At 43.7% G+C, this 19,712-nt stretch overlaps 1 long non-coding RNA gene across 1 annotated transcript; it reads right to left on the bottom strand.

Moving 5' to 3' along the window:
* Nucleotides 1-7,300: 7,300 nt before the first annotated feature.
* Nucleotides 7,301-18,238, bottom strand: LOC126963003 (uncharacterized). Its single transcript, XR_007728887.1, has 3 exons — nucleotides 18,219-18,238; nucleotides 8,890-8,976; nucleotides 7,301-7,567 (listed from the first exon to the last, which is right to left on the bottom strand). It is a non-coding gene; the product is annotated as an uncharacterized LOC126963003 (long non-coding RNA).
* Nucleotides 18,239-19,712: the final 1,474 nt, after the last annotated feature.

Here is a 19,712-nt window from a genome sequence, read left to right as displayed (position 1 = left end):
CACTATTTTTAAATTCTTTTCTGCCTCCTCTTTTTTTTATTTTTAATTTAGAGACAGGATCTTGCTCTGTCACCCAGGCTAGAGTGCAGTGGCACCACCCTAGCTCAGTGTAACTTCAAACTCTTAGACTCAAAGGATTTTCCAGCCTCAGTCTCCCAAGTAGCTAGGACTACAGGAGACTGTCACCATGCCTGGTTAATATTTTAATTTTTTTTTGTTAGAGATGGGGTCTAATTTTTAAATTTTGGTTAGAGATGGGGTCTTGCTGTGTTGTCGAGGCTGGTCTCAAATTCCTAGGCTCAAGAGACAGTCCTTCTTTGGCCTCCCAAAGTGCTGGAATTCAGGCATGAGCCACCACACCTAACCTCTGCTCCCTCTTCTTTTACTCATTCTTTCTTCATTTTCTTGCCTCTTTTCAAGCAAACTATTGCCTTCCCAAGTCTTTCAGGTTTAACTATCTCCAGAGTACCCACTAACTTCAGGATAAAATCCAAACTGACTAATCTTACAGCAAAAACATCTTTGAACCACTCACAAGTCGGTATTTGTCTCACATAAAACCTTAGGGAGGGGCTTCTTGGTGCAGCTCTATTTGTTATAGGTGTGTAAATGAGAGTCCGGGAAAAGACAGAGCCTCCCTCAGCATATCTGGGTTGGAGGGGTGTGGTCAGCAGCAATAAAAACATGCAGGGCTGTGATCCTGGCTGCTACATGAGTGCCCCCTTGATCCCATCCAACCTCTTCCATCAGGTCAAGTGAGCATGGTGAGATAAGGTCTTGGAAGTCCTGCTCCCCACGGCCCTCTTCCCATGGAGTGCCAAAGATGCAGAGCTAGACTAAACTTGAGTAGATATTCGTGTAAGTGCAGTTAGGAGGAGATGGTCTTGCAGAGTCTCCCAAACACCAGCGCTTGGAGTAGACTAGTGTTTCCCAAGCACCCAAAAGATCATGGGGGAAGTCAGGCAGGATTGCTATCTGTAGGAACAATGTGGCGACAACTTCCGTGGTTTGATGGCTGAGAACCAGATTCCTCACCCAGATCTCAAATCTCTGTTTACATTCCCAACTAACTCAGACATGACCCTAGGAAACATGGGTCACGCTGGACACTGTGACCTTTGACTGAGATTAAGTTTCTGCAATCTAGTGGAGTATGGGCTTGCAATTCAAATGAGATTGCATTTTAGAAAAACATCCCAGATAACCTGTCTCCTCTAGTGAATAAGAATGCAGATTCCATTCACAGACTGCCAAATTTAGTGTCCCAGCTGTGCCTCTTCACCTGTGTGTGGTTGAGCAAGTGACTTGACATCCTTGTGCCTTCATTGTTTTAATCCAGAAAGTGAGTCTAATAGTACCTACCTTATAAGGGTTTTCAGTTACTACACTTTCAAGCCTGCAATAAATATTTGCAACAAACCTTTGCCAACAGCAGCAAACACCTGAATTTGAGACCTGCAATTGACAAATAATATGTTAGAATTTATTAGCTTGGGAGGTGTGTTAGGCCATTCTTGTATTGCTATAAAGAAATACCTGAGGCCGGGCGCAGTGGTTCACGCCTGTAATCCCATCATTTTGGGAGGCCCAGGTGGGCATATCACAAGGTCAAGAGATCGAGACCATCCTGGCCAACATGGTGAAACCCTGTCTTTACTAAAAATACAAAAATTAGCTGGGTGTGTTGGCACACGCCTGTAGTCCCAGCTATTCAGGAGGCTGTGGCAGGAGAATCGCTTGAACCCAGGAGGCAGATGTTGCAGTTAGCTGAGATTGCACCACTGTGCTCCAGCCTGGCAACAGAGCGCAACTCCATCTCAAAAAAGAAAGAAAAGAGAAAGAAAAGAAAAGAAATGCCTGAGACTGAGTAATTTATAAGAAACGGGGTTTAATTTTTAATTGGCTCACAATTCGGCTGTGTGTACAGGAAGCATAGCACCAACAGCTGTTTCTGAAGAGGGCTCAGGAAGCTTACAATTATGGTGGCCTTTTAGAGACTGCCTGCTGTAGTAGCCTTTGGAAATTGGAAAAACTAATATGAACAGTACAGATAATGTTAGCTGTAAATTGTCAGGAATGTTTCCCCCACATTTTCCAAAAAGAAATGCGTTTTTTTTTTGGTTTTGTTTTCCTGTTTTACAGAATTAAAATAATCTTACATTTATATCTTTATTAAAACATAAACTCAAGAATATGAGACAGGAGGATGGTTGAGGTCAGGAATTCGAGACCAGCCTGGACAACATAGTGAGACCTTGTCTCTTAAAAACAAACAAACAAACAAACAAACAAAAACAGAATTATTCTCTATTTCTGCATTGTTTTTGGTATTTCCCCAAGTAAGCTGTGTTGAGTAGAAAGGGGTGCATAAAGCAAGGTCTTGCACGCTATGGATCCCATGGTTTCCCATGTTGGAGAACTGCCCACTAATTTTTGGGTTGAGCTCTTCTTCTTTTTTCTTTTTTTTTTTTTTTAGACAGAGTCTCACTCTGTCTGGCACAGTCTTGGCTCTCTGCAGCCTCCACCTCCTGGGTTCAAGCAATTCTCATGCCTCAGCCTCCCCGAGTAGCTGGGATTACAGGCACCCACCACCAAACCTGGCTAACTTTTGTATTTTTAGTAGAGACGGGGTTTCATCATGTTGGCCAGGCTGGGGGTTGATCTATTCTTGCTGGAAGATGAGGAAATAGCAAAGGTCGAGGCCCTGTCTTGCTCTATCTCTCTTCAGCCTGGGAGACCTTCCCATTTCCTGGCAGCAGCTATCCCTTTCTATTCAGTCACAGTCACACCTCAAGTCCCTACCATTTCATGGTGCTGAATTAAAACTAGGTCAAGCTGTTCTTTCATTAAAATTTCCCCCCAGATATACCTCCGCCAATTCCAGAATGGTTTTTCCAAGCCTGGTCAGTCAATGAGAATGCCGGAGGAGCCTTGGGGGTTGCCATGGTAACCGCCGGATCAGCCGGGAGATGAGGCTGCACGGGTTAAACAAGCTGTCTTCCTCGCAGGCCGCGCGGGGCTGCTAGGGCGGGGGGCCCAGGTTGGGTTCTGGAGCCTAGAGCCAGCCTGGGATGCTGAAAGCATACAGAGAAGCAGGGAGGCCCAGCCAAGGAGCTGCCAAGGAGCTGCGGCAGGAAGCAGGTCAGAGCCGGGCATCTGGAGAGGCAGATCGTGCCACTCAGCAGCCCGGCCCTCCCTGGGGACTGCGAGGCAGGGCCAGCCTTCTGCACTCCAGGTCACCCCAGTTTTACCCTCCCTGTCTCAGAATTCCCCAATCTGAGTGTGCCATTAATTTAACATCTCATGTGCACAATTTCTCCTGAATAAGTAAGCAGGGTTGGGTAGAAAGGGGTGCATGAAGCAAGGTGTTGCGCTGTATAGATTCCATACAAAATGTGCATTGGGCCCGGTACGGTGGTTCACGCCTGCAGTCCAAGCACTTTGGGAGGCCAGGGCGGGTGGATCACCTGAGGTTAGGAGTTCGAGACCAGCCTGGCCAACATTGGTGAAACCCCGTCTCTACTAAAAATACAAAAAATTAGCCTGGCGTGGTGGCGTGGAGCCACTTGGGTGGCTGAGGCATGAGAATCGCTTGAACCCTGGAGTCGGAGGCTGCAGTGAGTCAGGATGCTCTACTGCACTCCAGCCTGGGTGATAGACTGAGACGTGGCAAAAAAAAAAAAAAAAAAAAAAAAAAGTGTGCATTGCCCTCTCCTGCAACAAAGGCAGTGTTTTGTAGCACGTCTGCTTCTCCACAGGTCCTGTGTTTTCTGTCTCTGGCTCTTTATTTTTAACGCAACCTAAATAATTATTTTTCTTTCTGACAAGATGTTCACTGCCATCTGCTGACCAGACTCAGTTACTGCACATACAACTGCAAACCTGAGAGGGAGAAGGTGTGTATTGCCTGTCCTCATTCCTCTGAATGAATTGAAACTTAGATAGATGTCTCTATTTAAATACGATCATTGTGTTATTAATAGCAGAAGAAGATGTTACAGTATAGCTTGATAGAATATTGGAAAAATAGAAAAGCAGAACACAAATGACAAATCATTGAATTAATACCAAAAAGACATCCATCATTTTTCCTTCTCAGACATGTGAACCAAAGGCAAATGTCACAAATATCAATGTTCATTCTGAAACATTTAAATGAAAATATTGCCATTTAATGCTTTAAGGAGGAAATGACACCGTGAAATAAAATCAAGGGAAAATGAATCATTAGGTCTTGGTTTTGGAGTCAGTGGCTGAGGAGAGCATGTTGCCTTCAACAAGCCCGGATGGAGAGCATGTTGCCTTCAACGTTGCACAAATGGGCCGGGCATGGTGGCTTAGGCCTGTAACCCCAGCACTTTGAGAGGCCGAGGCTGGCCGATCACCTGAGATCAGGAGTTCGAGACCAGCCTGGCCAGCATGGTGAAATCCTGTCTCGACTAAAAATGCAAAAATTAGCTAGGCATGGTGGCATACACCTGTAATCCCAGCTACTCAGGAGGCTGAGGCAGGAGAATCGCTTGAACCTGCGAGGCGGAGATTGCGGTGAGCCGAGATCATGCCACTGCGCTGCAGCCTGGGCAATGAGAGCGAGACGACCATATGTCCAACACGTAAAGTTATACACTGAGCTCCATACTGTTGCACAGAACATGTTTTGTCCTCCTACCTTGGCAAACAGTGCTTCATAAGGACATGGAATACAAGGTTTGACTTCAGAACTCGGGTTCCTCTGTGTGACGTACCAGAATGTCACCTCTCAAGGAGAACCAGCCTCCACTCCCCCAGCCTGTGACCCTGCCCTTTCTCTTCTCACTCTTGGCTGCCTCCTGCTTGGAGAGGTGATTAATGATGGGTGGACATCCTGGCTTCACATTTAAGTTCCACTGCAGCCCTGCAGCCCCTCAGAAGCCCGCTTGACCCTTCAGAAGGTGGACCCTGGAAAGAGGCAGGCAGGGGTGCTGGAAGTGGGCTTGGGACTGTAGGAGTATATCATTCCAGAGTCCCAGGTACTGGAGGGTGTGGTGTAGAAGGAGGTGCATGGGTTCTGGGGGACATGGCCCCTTGGTCCCTTGGAACCATCACCTAGTGGTGACCAGTCTGGCTGGGGAAGGGCAGAGAGCATCTTCTAGAAAATGGCACTGGGGCCAGGGTCTCCTCTGCCAGCATTTACAGGAAGGATTGATGTGACAGGAGGTAGGAGGCAGGAAGGCATGACAGTAAGCTGAGATTGGGAATGTTCTCTTCCCCCACCTCCTTCCCAACCTTTCTTGATCCTCCTCAAATAACACCCACTCTTCAATTATTCGTGCTCAGACACCTGGACTGTCTCCTGTATCACATCATCAAAACTCCTCTGCCTAGCATTTCAGGTTTGTGTCATTTGCCTTTTGTTCACCTTTCTGAAGGGGCAAGGGGATGGATGCTGTTTAAAATGAACTCAATTAGTTTTTTTGTTCAGGTTCCTGTTTTTCCGGTGGCCTTATCAAGCCAAGACACTGTAATTTTTAAAAATGTTTCAACAGAGATATCCTTAAAATGATCTACGTGATCTGACCCCTGAGTTTAATCTTCCTGACTTCATCTCCCACTTCCGTCCCCTTTGGTTTTGAGAGTGTGACTGGATCTGCAACCTTAACTTGTGCACACATCGCTCCCTCCAGGACGCCCAAGCACATTCATAACAGACACAGCCAGGCAGACCTGGTCACTAGCAGAACTTCCACATCCTTCCTACATTGGTTTGCTGGGGCTCCCATTACAAGACACCACAGCCTGGGTGGTTTAAACAACAGAAATGTCTTTTCTCGCAGTTTTGGAGGCTAGAAGTTCAAGATCAAGCTCTTGGCAGCTTTGATTTCTCCTGAGGCCTCTCTCCTTGGCTTGCAGATGACTGCCTTCTCACTGTGTCCTCACATGGCCTCTCCTCTGCACACGCACAGGCCTGGTGTCTCTCCCTTTTAAAAGGACACCGGTCGTACTGGATTAGGGCCCACTCTAAAGGCTTCATTTGAGCATAATGACCTCTTTAAACACCCTCTCTCCAAATACAGTCACATTCTGACGTTCTGGAGATTAGGACTTCCAGATAAGCATTTTAAAGGGAGAAGAATCCATCCCATAATACTTTCCTACTTGTGTTAGGCCATTCTCATATTGCTATAAAGACATACCTGAGGCTGGGTAATCTATAAAGAAAAGAGTTTTAATGGTCTCGTGGTTCTGCAGGCTGTACAGGAAGCAGCATCAGCTTCTGGAGAGGTCTCAGGGAACTTACAATCATGGCGGAAGGTAAACAAGGAGAGAAGTGTCAAAAACGGCGGGAGCAGGAGAAAGACAAAGGGGCCGGGGGAGACGCTACACACTGTTAAACAACCAGATCTCACGAGAACACCTTCACTATTGCCACGACAGTACCAAGGGGGACGGTGTTAAACTATTCAGGAGAAACCACCCCCGTGATCCAGTCACCTCCCACCAGGCCCCACCTCCAACAGTAGGGATTATAATTCGACCCGAGATTTGGTGGGGACACAGATCCAGTCTAGATCACTACTTCAAGAAGATGTTTAAAATAACATCAACAAGTAAGGGAAGGAATGCTCATGAAAAATGCCCCAGAATGAAGAAAGGAAAGACTGGACACATAAAAAGAAGTCATACACTTAACCCTTTCATTCCTGGGGCTTTGAACTGCATACTTTCATGGAGACACACAAAGAAGGGGGGCACAGAGGCCAATGGCTAAGAGTGACCAGAAAGGGGTATCCTGTGGCTCATCCTCAGCACCTCCAAATCCAATAAATATGTATTCATATTTCTTTCTGACTTTTGTTATAAGTTTTATGCCTTAAGGTACTTGCTTTCCTGAGCCTCTGTAATACCATTCTCTTATGGCACCAGCACTATTTCTTACCACCCACCTCACAAGTTCATTTTCTGGCAATCTTCAGTCCATTCACAGCACAAGGCTCCATCCTTTACTATCTGTCCTTGTCATTCTAGGTACTTTCCCTGAGTCTCCCAATGTTATATGGCTTCAACTGCAACTTTGATGCAAATGGTTCCTAGCTCTGTCCTTAGCATTGATGTACCCATGACACATCACCCACTTGGATGAATCATGGGACCTTCACACTCAGCACTTCCAAAGTCAGATTCATCACCTGCCTCCCCTAACCCGCTCCCTGTTCTCTATCCTATGTTATCAACATCAGTACCAGCCAGAAAGCCCAGAGCCAAAGTGTGCGTCTCCTTTTCACTGAGTCCCACCCTTAGACATTCACCAACACATATTGATTCTCTTTTTATTATCATTTACGTTTCATCCCTCCCTCTCCACATCCGTGCTTTTGTTTCTGATTTTGTTGTCCAGACAACTGCACTTTCTTCGTGCCTCCTTTCTGCTCACCTTCTCTCTATTCATTTTTTTCTTAATATTTAAAAAACAGTGGCCAGGCACAGTGGCTCATCTCTGTAATCCCAGCACGTTGGGAGGCCAAGGCAGGAGAGTCTCGTGGGTCCAGGAGTTTGAGACCAGCCTCGTCAACATAGCAGGATACCATGTCTATAAAAAAATAAAAACAAAAAAGAAAAACATTAAATATACAAGAATTCACAATTTTGTTGGTCACATTTGATTTAATTCTTATTAAATAAAACATAAATTAAACTTTTTGAAGTGAACAACTAATTTGTCTCGCCAAAGTTGTTCCATTATCTTTTGAAGCAACTACTATATTGTAAACTTTAAATTAATTTTTGTAACAGTTACATGTCTGTATTTTTTGTATCCAGAACAAGCAACACATACTATTGTTTTCAATGTATATAAATGGTATTATGTATATATTCAATGTCGTTTTAAATTTTATCATTTTAAGATTTATCCTTATCCATGTATATGTGTATACAAAGTATATATATGATGTGTCTGTGTGTATGTGTGTCACATATTTATATGTCTGTCTATCCATCTATCTAGAATACTGGTTCACTCTACTTCTAAATGTAGTCTGACACATACAAATATCACAATTAATTATTGATTTCTCTGCTGAATATTTACATTTTTTTCCAATGAACATCATTGTACTTGTTTCCTTGTACACATATGAGAAATTTTTCTTTGGTTGTATACTTGGAAGTATATTTTCTGGGTCATTTTATGACCTAGAAAAATGTATGTGAGTGTGTGTGTGTGAGAGAGACACACACACAGAGAGAGAGAGAGAGAGAGAGAGAGAGAGAAAGAGATGACACTTGGGGACTGAAGCTGGTGTGAAAAGGTGTAGGGACCACACCAGGTCCTCCTCCCTTCCATGTCTGCCCTAGGCCCAGGACCTCCCTGGTGGCATCCCTGATTCTCTCTGTATGGCCTCTCCATTCCCTTCTGTCTTCCTCCTGGCTCCGTTCGCTGTTGCACTTCTGTTTCATCACCACGGTAGCTCTTCAGAGTCATGGCTCACTACTGCCCAGCCTCTATCTCATAGCACTTCCGAGCTTCTGACCCCTCCATTGACTCAATCTCTCTCTGTTGATTTATTTAAACTCTTTGGAACCACCATGCAGTCGGCTTGTCTCTTTTCAGAACAAGGCTTTAGTGATGGGTGCTGTCCTCCTGTGGCTACTACGAATTGGAGATGGGCTGGGGGCTTGGGTGCTGCCATGCAATCTTCATGCCAGCAGGGCCGTGGGTGAGAGGAAGCTTGCCTTAGAGGGAGGGGTGACAATGGCCATAATTCTGAGTCTGGTCTGTCCACTACACTCCTATTTTCCCCCAGAACTTAGCCACAGCATCTCTTCAGGACACATTCCTGACCTCCCTTTTATTTCATGATCACTTTTATTTCATGACCCCACATACAACTCTAAGATCATGTAAATCACCGTGATCTGTTCTTTCTGATAGATGTCAGTCAGCTTGATAGCAGGAACCACATCTTGCCTGGCTTTGCTCAGGCCCCAGCACAGCATCTGAAACACATTAGATGATTAATAAATGAAAGAGGTCGAGTGGATAAAAAATGCCCCAGATACTAGAATAGTCAGGGAACGCTTTATTGTTGAATTGGATCTTGCACAAGTCCCTACGTTTAATCAGATTACACTGGACTTTTTCAAGCTTATCAGACTGTTTTCCCTTAATTTCAGGCAGGCTGACCTCAATCTCATGGCAAACTGAGCACATGTTTCTCTGACCCTTTCTGTGAGCTCTTTGCTCCATCTTCACTCTCTCCAATCACTCCCACTTCCCCACAGACCTTTCTACATACACAATTTTAAAATTTTCCCCAGGTTTCTAGATCTGTCCAAATTCTACCCAAGGGTGCAGGGCCCTTGAAGCCAAGTGGAAAACAAAAACTCAAAAGAGCGTCAAAGAAGTCTTGAATCTGGGATAGTCAACTAAGAGTGTTGGAACAAAGGAAGGGATGGTGAAAGGGTAGAGAGTTTGCAGTCGGGATCATGGAGGGGGTGGTGCCGTAGACACAGGGCAGGGCATGATAGAAGGAGAGGCTGCAGCAGGTGAAGAACTGATTAGTGGAGGAGAAGAAGGTAGGGAAGGGAGGCCAGGGGATTGAAGAGGGCATTTGTGGTCACTGACTCACCAAGGAGCCTCATGAGGATAGCACTGAACAGTGTGTGTCAAGGAAGAGGTGCTAACCTTATTGAGACATGAGAGGAGCTCAACTCAGTGATGCATAAAGGGACGTGGCAAGGAGGGGTGGTGGGTGGTAGTCTGAGAATGTGAGGACTGTAGAGGGGAGAGGAAACATGGTCTTTAGTCACTATGAGGAGCACACCCAAAACCAATGTGGGATGTGGAGAGGAAGCAGCTGCCCCTTCGAGGGGCCATAAGAAGCAGTGGCCTCAGAGCAGCAAAACACTAAAGGGACCCATCAGAGGGGTGGCTGAGGATACAGGGATTTTACCTAAAACTGGCTGTGATCCCAAAGGGTGTGTTGGCAGCGTTTCAAAAGTTGAGGGTGATGGAAGGTGGGGTCAGGGTGGCAGAGGGGCCTCACATGTTGGGGTGACATGGAGTCTAGGTCTTCCTGTGGATATGGAGTCACACGGGAGAAAGGGCACAAGGAGATGCCTCCGATGGCCTCAAGACAGTCAGTGCTTACGAAGCTTCAGGGCTGGGGTCAGGGAACGGGGTTCTTTTCGGAGACGTGCAGAACTTTGAGGTGTCCCGTTCATGCCTAACAGTGGCTGGGAGGAAGCCAAGAGTGTGGGAGTCTGGACTCCCTGGGTCGATGTCAGCTAGGCTGAGACTGGTGGCCCGTGAGAACCGGGATCTGGCTGGAGGCACCTGCATCATTACGATGGCTGTGCTCACCTTTCCCCCTTTCTCTCTCTTCTCGTAATCCACCCCAGGTGTGACTGGCCCTGCCCTCTGCTCCAACCTGGAGGCTTTCACAGGCCTCCTGGTATTGCCTGGGGATCTGGGGATGGAAAATTCCCGAGGCTTCCAGGTCAGGTCGGCAAGAGGGTTGCTCCCTGTCCTCCAGCACAAGAGAATTCACTGCACACCACTCCACTCTCCTCATGTCCTCGGGCCCTTGTGTCTTCCCCCAGTACTCCCTCATTTAGCCCATCCTATCACTAGATTTTACTTTTGGTCAGTGTCAGTACAGTGTCCATTTATTTCACAATTTCACTGAGAATTGCCCACCAACTTCGCCTCTTTTTAGAAAAAAAAAAAAGTCTATTTTTACAAAGACATGGAATGAACCCAGGTGCCCATCAGCAGCAGACTGGATAAAGAAAGTGTGGTTCAAATACACCATGGACTACTACACAGCCATAAAAAGAAGGAAATCATGTCCTTTGCCACAATGTGGATGCGGTGGCGGCCATTATCCTAAGCGAATTAATGCAGGAACAGAAACCCAAATACTGCATGTTCTCACTTTTAAGTGGGAGCTAGACATTGGATACACATGAACATAAAGGTGGCAACAATAGACACTGGGGACTCCAAAATGGGGTAAGGAAGAAGGGAGGCAAGCATTGTAAAACTATTGGCCAGGCGTGGTGGCTCACGCCTGTAATCCCAGAACTTTGGGAGGCCAAGGTGAGTGGATCACCTGAGGTCAGGACTTCGAGACCAGCCTGGCCAACACGGTGAAACGCTGTCTCTACTAAAAATATGAAAATTAGCTGGGCATGGTGGCGGGCGCCTGTAATCCAAGCTACTTGGGAGGCTTTGGCAGGAGACTAGCTTGAACCCAGGAGGTGGAGGTTGCAGTGAGCCGAGATCGTGCCGCTGCACTCCAGCCTGGGCGACCAGAGCAAGACGTCGTTAGGAAAAAAAAGAAAAAGGTATTGAGTATTATGCTTACTTCCTATGTGACAGGATCACCCACACCCTAAACCTCAGCAACATGCAGTATACCCAGATAACAAACCAGCACATGTACTCCCAGAATCGAAAATAACAGTTTTTAAGGCTAATTTTGTAACCATTTAAAAATTGAAAACAAAATATAATGGATAAGTTAATGTCGCTATGCTTATTTTACAACCTAATTATCATAATTAGAATTTAAATTTCCTACAAGTGACTCCAATTCAACTGTTAGCCATGGGAAATGCCATTTTACAAGGCAGTAAACTCTAGCAGAAAAAAAAAAGCCAGCGTTGAAACAGTTTTTCCTTTTTACACAGGTCCTGGGTCAGATTTTTAACTGCATAGAACCTTAATAGTTTCCATCTACATGTGGTCATTCACCCAATGGTTACAGCTATGCCTTGTTCAGGGACAGGACCATATCTCTTCCCAAAAGCTGAGCTGTGCTGGTGAGCAAATTCTGAGGGGATCTGACCTTACTCACTCCACAACCCCTTCAACCCCCAGAACTCTCTGAAAGTAGGCTGAGATCCAGTACGGAGCCACATCGTCCTGGGAGTATTCCCAGGATCTAGTCCAGGATTGCAGTGGAAAGAGTCCAAGGATGTTAAGGCTAAGATCAGACAAGGATGCTCTGGGAAGTCAGGTTCTGCATGTTAGCACGCAAGCCACAAATCTTGTAGCTTTCCTCCCTGAAAACTACAGTGGCCCCTTTGAGCTCTCTCATTAGAAGAGAGATCCACACCTGTCAGGCACAATGTGGCTCTGTTGAAGGTTAATGCTGAGAGCCTTAACCCCATCATCCTTCAGAGATAAAGCAGAAGCTGCCTCTGATCATCTGAGCTGGCAGGTGCTTCCTCAAGGAGCCCTGTGGAAAGTCACGATTCCTACACCTGGGCCCATTGTGTCCTGTGGCTCTCAGCAGTAAATGACTTTGTCTAAGATTACATTCAAAAAAGAGTTAAATTCCTGAGTGAGGAAAATTAAAACCTACCTCAAGTATTGCTCTTGTCAAGGATTTGTATCATGGGCTGAAAGGCCACATTCTGCACCAAGAGATGAAGGGACTCACAGGGACAGGCAGTGCTGGAGGTCCTGTGAGAGGTTGGGGGCCTGAGGGAGTTGATGCCACTTCACTTACAGGATGTTAGAGCCAATGAGAGGAGAACTCACAGCCTGCGCGGACTCCACGCGGTGGGAGGGGCTGGTACAGATGTGTGGAGAACTCAGAGACCATCTGGGCAGTGCAGATGGGCTTAATTCTTCCTTGACCTTCTGCCATTTGCGAGACAACCTGTTGTTCCAAGATTCTTTGTGATGTCCTCTGTACTTGCCCGGTTGGCCATCCTTGCTACTTTGATAGAGGCATCAGTTCTTCTCTCTGCCATCCTCTTAGGATCTTGTTTTTCTCCAAAGTGGTCACAGAAATTTGAACTTCAGTAGCTAACTGTGACTGAACTGTTAATATAAATGAACTTAAAAATGTGACTTTCTCATCACTCTGGGGGATCTTCAATCTCATCCCTGGAGAAGTCTGAGAAAGGTTACAGAACCATCAGGAGAGAAGGCCAAAATGTCACATCCATCAGGTTCCAGGTACTACCCATGATGGCATTACCAAAAAGCTTATGCATAACAATCAGAGGTCGTTTTAAAAGGTGAGCCAGTCAGAGAGGGAACTGTCTTTGGTGCCAATGCACACAACCTTGGAGGCAATGGTGCCCCCAATCTACTGCTTCCTTTTGAAGGTCTGTAGGCTGAATTTGACAGTTACTGTCTTTTGTGGCCCCACAAAATCCATGTTGGTTTTGTAGTAACCCCCCTGGATGACCTGCACAGTTATCATGGTGTGAGCAGACATGAGGCAGTCTTCATCATCTATCAAGCTGGACCTGAGCTCCTAAGTTGTTCCTCTGCATTCATTAAAGGCTTGGTTTTCACCAGCATCTTCACACGGTTTTATTTATTTATTTGCTGCCTTAAAAAACTACACCCAAACCCAATGGCATGAATCATTAGTGATACATCTCTTCTTATGATTTTGTAGGTCCACCACATAGCTCTTCTGTTTCATGTGATGTTAGCTGGAGCATTGGGATGTCTGGAAGTTTCCAAGTGTCCTCACTAGCCTGGATAAATGCTGGTTGGGAGCTCAAATGGGGCTTGACTGATAAGGCCTTTGATTCTCTTCTAGTGGATCTTGCCACGTGACTGATAGGGCTTCCTCTCATCATGGCAGCAAGGAGTGAGAAGCTTAAAGGGGAGGAGGAGTTGACTGTTGCTCAATGTTGTATATGTCTTGACTCCTTTCCATTCCCATTGGGCCTAAACTTTGGAAACTCAAAAGGTAAAAGCTAAAACTAGGTTAGCTTACACCTTTTTCTTTTTGGTGGTGGTGGTTGGGGAGATGAGGGGGCCCAGAGAAAAAGGAAGTATCCATTTAAAGAAATTAGTTAGTGACATTTCACAAAAGGACATCCCATTATGCTTATTTTAACAGTACATAGGTTTTGCATAATATCTTGTTTCGTTGTTATGCAGATTTTTCACCCTTGGTCTAAGCTTCTTAACTTTCTGTAATTACATCTGCCGTTTAACACACACAGCAGGCCTGAAGGATGTGTCTGCAATAATTATTTCTGAAATCTGTTGATTTAGGTAAAACTGAATACTTTTTTTAAAAATAACAAGAATAGTATATTGCATTTTTGTAAAAGCATTTGTTCTACATATCTGGTAGGCAGAATAATGACCTCCCCAAACATGTCCATATCCTAATCCCCAGAACCTGTGCATATGTTATTTTATGTGGCAAATGGGGCTTGTGGAGGTGATTAAAGTTAAGGACCTTGGGAAGGGAAGATGATCCTGGATTACCTATGTGTGCTCAATGTAATCAAAGGAGTCCTCTTAAGTGGGGGAACCTTTCCTTAGGTACGCTCAGAGAAATAGACCTTTGGAAGTAGGTCAGAGAGATGCTCCGATTCCTGGCTTTGAGAAGAGGCTACAACCCAAGAAATAAAGGAGGCTTCTAGAAGCTGGAAAATGCAAAGAAATCCATTTGCCCCTAGAATCTCCAGAAAGGAAGATAGCCCTGAAGACACCTAGATTTTAACCCAAAGAGACCCACATCAGACTTGTGGCCTACAGAACCACAAGGTAATGCATTTGTTTTGTTTTCAGCCACAAACTTTTTGCAATCTTCTATCAGTTTGCTCAATGCTATTGATGATTAATTCTATGAGACAGCTTTCTTAAAAAAAAACTTTCTTTTTTTGTACTTTTGCATTACTTAGATTCTTCAAAAAAGTGTGCACTCTTCCTCCCCCCCCCAAAAAAACAATGAGTTTCTGAGGAGAAGGAGAAGAAAGAGAGGCATAAGGAGAGGGGAAAAGAAGAAAGCAAGACAAAGGCAGAGGAGAAGGAAATACAGAAGATACTGGGACACATTTCTGCTCAGATCTTATGTCCCGTTGGACACTTGTTGGCGAAAACAAAGCCAGCCTCATGCAGAAGAAGCTGAATGTCAGGCAGAGCCAGCTGGTAGCTTCTCTCTGCCCATTCATGTGCTCATGTGTGACTGTCACTTGAATCCTGAGGAATCTGCCTCACTAAAGGGAGGGTTGGCATGGGGGAGTGTTGAGATATATATTTTTGGATTAAAAAAAACTACACTGAATTTTAAAAATTGCTCTTGATGTCATGAATTCTCACTCAGTAGCCTCTGATGTGTGTTTCTGAAGCTCATTTCCTGGGGATTGCATTTTCTCTCCTTGACTTGTTTCTGATGAGACCAGGATGCCTTGTAGCTTTTGCTTGGCTTTTCCTGAGCACTGGGGCCTTGCCATCAGCTTCTTGGCATTCATCTGTGCTGTCCTCACAGCAGCCTGAGTGATCCTTTCCAACACGTCTTGTCACAGTTTTCCTTGCTCAGAGCTGCCTGTGGCTTCCCGTCTTGCTCTGAGTAATGCCAAGTCCTTTCTGTCATCCGCAAGGCCCGTCATGAGCTGGTCCCTGTACCCTCTCTGACTCACCTCCATTCCTTTCTCACCTGCTTCTGCCACCACAACCAGGCTGGCCTCCTTGATTCCCATCATCACTTGAAGAAAGTGCCCCCTCAGGGCATAATACCTGCTTTACCACTGCCTGCAGGGCTCTGTTCTCAACAGCTCTGGTGTCTGTTCACTGATTCTTTTAGATCTCTGCTCAAACGCCTCTTTTCAGAAAGGTCTCCTTGTCACTCTACATAAATGGTCACTCTATCTTCTATGATTTACTTTTTTTCTTTAAAGAATTTATCATCACCTGTCATACTTCATATATGGAATATATAATGTCATACTATATTTATATAATGCCTATATATGGACTTATACATGTATATAGACACAAATATAGACATTATGTAAAGTATAATATAATGTATTATATACAAGAAAAATATAGTATAAATAACATATATACTATACATATATACATATTATATATGCTGTATATATACACTCTATAATATATACTATGTTATATATGCTATATATAGTATGCATACAACATATATACTGTATATAACTGTATATAGTATATATAGTATATATATAATATTACATATAGTATAGTATATATAGTATACTACATTATAATATATAGTATTATAGTATTCTATATAGTATATATAGTATTCTATATAGTATAGTATTCTATACTATATTATATATAATATACAATATTAACATAATATACTATATATCATACTAATGTAATATACTATACTAGTACCTATAATATACTATATATAATATATAAATATAATACTATATAACAGTATTTATATTTATGTTATAGTATTAATATAGTATATACACTATATGTAATACAGAGTACATATAGCATATACTATATAATATATGTATATATTGTCTATATAATATATACCATATAGTATATGCATATGTATATATTGTCTATATAGTATATACTATATAGAATGCTATACTATACATATATAACCTATAGTGTATATGATGTCATATTACATATATAATAAAGAAACAGACGCACATGTATAAGTGGATTTGCATTTATTTGTTGATGAATTGTTTCTACCCAGTAAGAATTTAAGCTCTATGATGGCAGGGACTTTTTTTTTCACTCTGAATCTTTATTGCACATCCTAAGTGTTCAGTAAATATTTGGTGAATGAAATATGTTGTAATGAATGTATAAATAACAGTAAAACTTAGTATTTTTCCAGTTAAACAGCATGTATGCATCTGTGTATTCCTATGTGTCCATAAAAAGCAATGTTTTGAAATACGAGGGCCAGAAGATGCCTGCCTTAGAAAAACCTAAGAATCTTGTTTAAAATGCCTATTTCCCCTTCCTGAGTCCAAGTGATCTCATTGTTCAGTTCCCACCTATGAGTGAGAACATGCGGTGTTTGGTTTTCACATCACACACAGGGGCCTATCATGGGGAGGGGGGAGGGGGGAGGGATTGCATTGGGAGTTATACCTGATGTAAATGATGAGTTGATGGGTGCAGCACACCAACATGGCACAAGTATACATATGTAACAAACCTCCACGTTATGCACATGTACCCTACAACTTAAAGTACAATAATAATAAATAAATAAAAAAAAAATAAAAAAAAAATAAAATGCCTATTTTGGGGCAGAGACACTGAGTCTGAACGCCTGCGGATGGGTTCTAAAATCTGCTTTGATAGCAAAGTCCTCATGTGATGCTCTCACCAAAGCATGAGATCCAGTGGCCCGTGAAGTCCTATGAAAGAATGGATACAAGAGAAATGCAGATTACTGTATTCCCTCCAAGACTTTACTTCCTTGTTTTGATGGAGAGATAGCATGTCACCTAGAATAACGCAGGAAAAAATCACCAGAACCAAACGATATCACACAAACAAAATACATCAGTTGTGGTGTATTGTGATTATGATCAGCCCTTCTTTACACAAATTTTAAGAGGCTCCAAGTCTCCTGGGTTTACACAACCAGTGTTATAATTGGGCAGCAGTGCTCTTTGTCATTTCCCAGGCTCTGAAAATTAGATAATTTTAAAAACATCCACAGCAGCAGAAACCACACCGATAAAACTAACGACAATTTTCTCTCCTTCTGAGAAGAGTTCCCTTTCTTTGGGTCTTCTGTTTAGCCCTAGGTGGGATTTTTTGGACATTTACTATGTATCTAGTTCTGTTGCCATTTATGGTGTTAACTCATTTAAACATCACAGCAACTCACTGAGGCAGGTACTGTTGTTATCATCCCCCATTTACAGAAGAACACACAGCATAGAAAGCTACTACATAGATCCTGAAGTAATAAATCACATTGAGTCAAGGCACTTACATAATGGGAAAAAACCCACAATTTCCATAGAAGAAAATCATTTCAAGTTATTTTGGGACCAAGGACAAAAAGGGTTCAGACAGGGGAATTATGGAGAGATGAACATTTAAGCTGGATATTAAAATTTTATAGGAATTGTAGACTCAGAAATGATGTGTGGAGAACAAAATGGGCTATGAGGAGCAGGGGGAAGGCATTCCAGGCAGAACGATCCTCAACAGTGTATCCATGCAAAAGTTGGCATCTGGACCCTTGAGTGGGAAGCATTAGTGCCCACCAGGATTTGGGGTTTCAAGGGTGTTAACACTTCGCTGGATTGAGGCCTTGCCTTGAACTCTTGAGTTTCTCTCTTCACCAATGGGATCCATTGGGCTGGTCCCAATTCCCAAATTAGCCCAGACATTGACCACAAAGCATAGGAACAAGATTTTAGTGAAAGTTCTTAAATGCCATATGTTATACAGCAAATTAACTCAGGAGTGGGGTCCATACCTCCGCTCCTGGGCCCTAGAACAGGATTTGAAGCTGTACCTTCTGGGCGATGCCTTCAAGTCTCCTGTTACCTGGAGAAAGACAGCAGCAGAGCTCAGAAACCCAGCTCGGCAGGGCTGCAGATCGAAATGCCTCCTCTTCTGACAGTATTTTCATGCACCCTCAAGATTAAGAATCCCCCCCCCTCTTTTTTTCTAACTGCACTGTTTCTTTTCTCTCTTGGTTTCATTTTCGATCTGAAAAAACAAACATTGGATCTTGTGAGAACCAGCTAAGTTGCTGCTTTGTCCTTGGGTTGAGAAAGCTGGGGAGAAATTCACTAAGGACTAATTTAAATAATTTCCCACTTTAGACCCTCACTGAAGAGTATTAGAAACATCTAGGTTGAGAAGGATTTGTATCCTTCATCATAAAGAACAGTTTCTTCACTTTATAGTTGTTAGGAAAAAAACATTCTCTGGAATGCAAATAACAGAATCCTACATAGAAAAGGGATTAAAGAGTGGGATAGAGTAGGGTGGGGTGGGCTACAGGGTGGAAATATTATGTTAGCAGAGAGAAAGGAGGGGGATAAAATATTATCCATAAAGTTGGGCTCTCCATCTGGGACTGATGGAAGAAGAAATTTGCCCACCTTCATTGTGCAGGATTTTAAGTCCTGGTACCCAAAGGCAAAGCATCTTTGTGGGGTGTGTTCCATATCATTAACCCCGGTCATGCACGGCATTTTTCCTGGGGATAATTTCCTCTCCTAGTCTATCAATGTCAAAAATGAAATATTTAGAGTCCGTAGCTGTTCTACAAGAAAGCTACATGAAACATTGTAGCTTCTTAATTTAAATGACTGATCACCCTCAATTACCTAATTCAGGCTCCACATGGGCCTTTGTTGTAGGATGCCCTGTCACAAGCCTTGTCTCTTGTTCGTCTCTCCATAATTCCCCTGTCTGAACCCTTTTTGTCCTTGGTCCCAAAATAACTTGAAATGATTTTCTTCTATGGAAATTGTGGGTTTTTTCCCAGCCTTTGTTAAGTATGTAATTCCCGACTTCCTTTCTTCCTACTTTCTTCTTTCTTTATGCAATGTAAGCTATATGTACCTGGGGTAATATTAAGGTTTTACTGGGAGTACAAAGTAAGGGTATGTGGCATGCAAAAACCAAGCTCAACCATATGTAAACAAAGTCATCCTAAGTTATATTTGATAAAAGGGTGGATATAGACTATGAATGCCCAAGTTCAGAGACCAGGATAAAGCTAAGGAAGGGAATAACCTTTAGGGGGTGCTCAAGATGGAAGGTTGGTTGAGAGAAGGCTTGTGACAGGGCATCCTACAACAGTCTGGGGAGGATACATGGGCCTTCCAGCAGGGAGGCAGCCAACCACATCAAGGTGCATCCCCACAGGGCAGTGCACATCCTGTAGATTCATGCCATTGTGTGCACTTGGTTTTCTAGTATGCTTTCACTTCCAACAGCCAGCACCTGCACCTCT

The sequence above is a fragment of the Macaca thibetana genome, chromosome 9 (assembly GCF_024542745.1).
Source record: "Macaca thibetana thibetana isolate TM-01 chromosome 9, ASM2454274v1, whole genome shotgun sequence".
NCBI classification, from domain to species: Eukaryota; Metazoa; Chordata; class Mammalia; order Primates; family Cercopithecidae; genus Macaca; species Macaca thibetana.
Note: the sequence above shows the minus strand (reverse complement) of the source record. Positions and strands in the feature narration are given on the sequence as shown.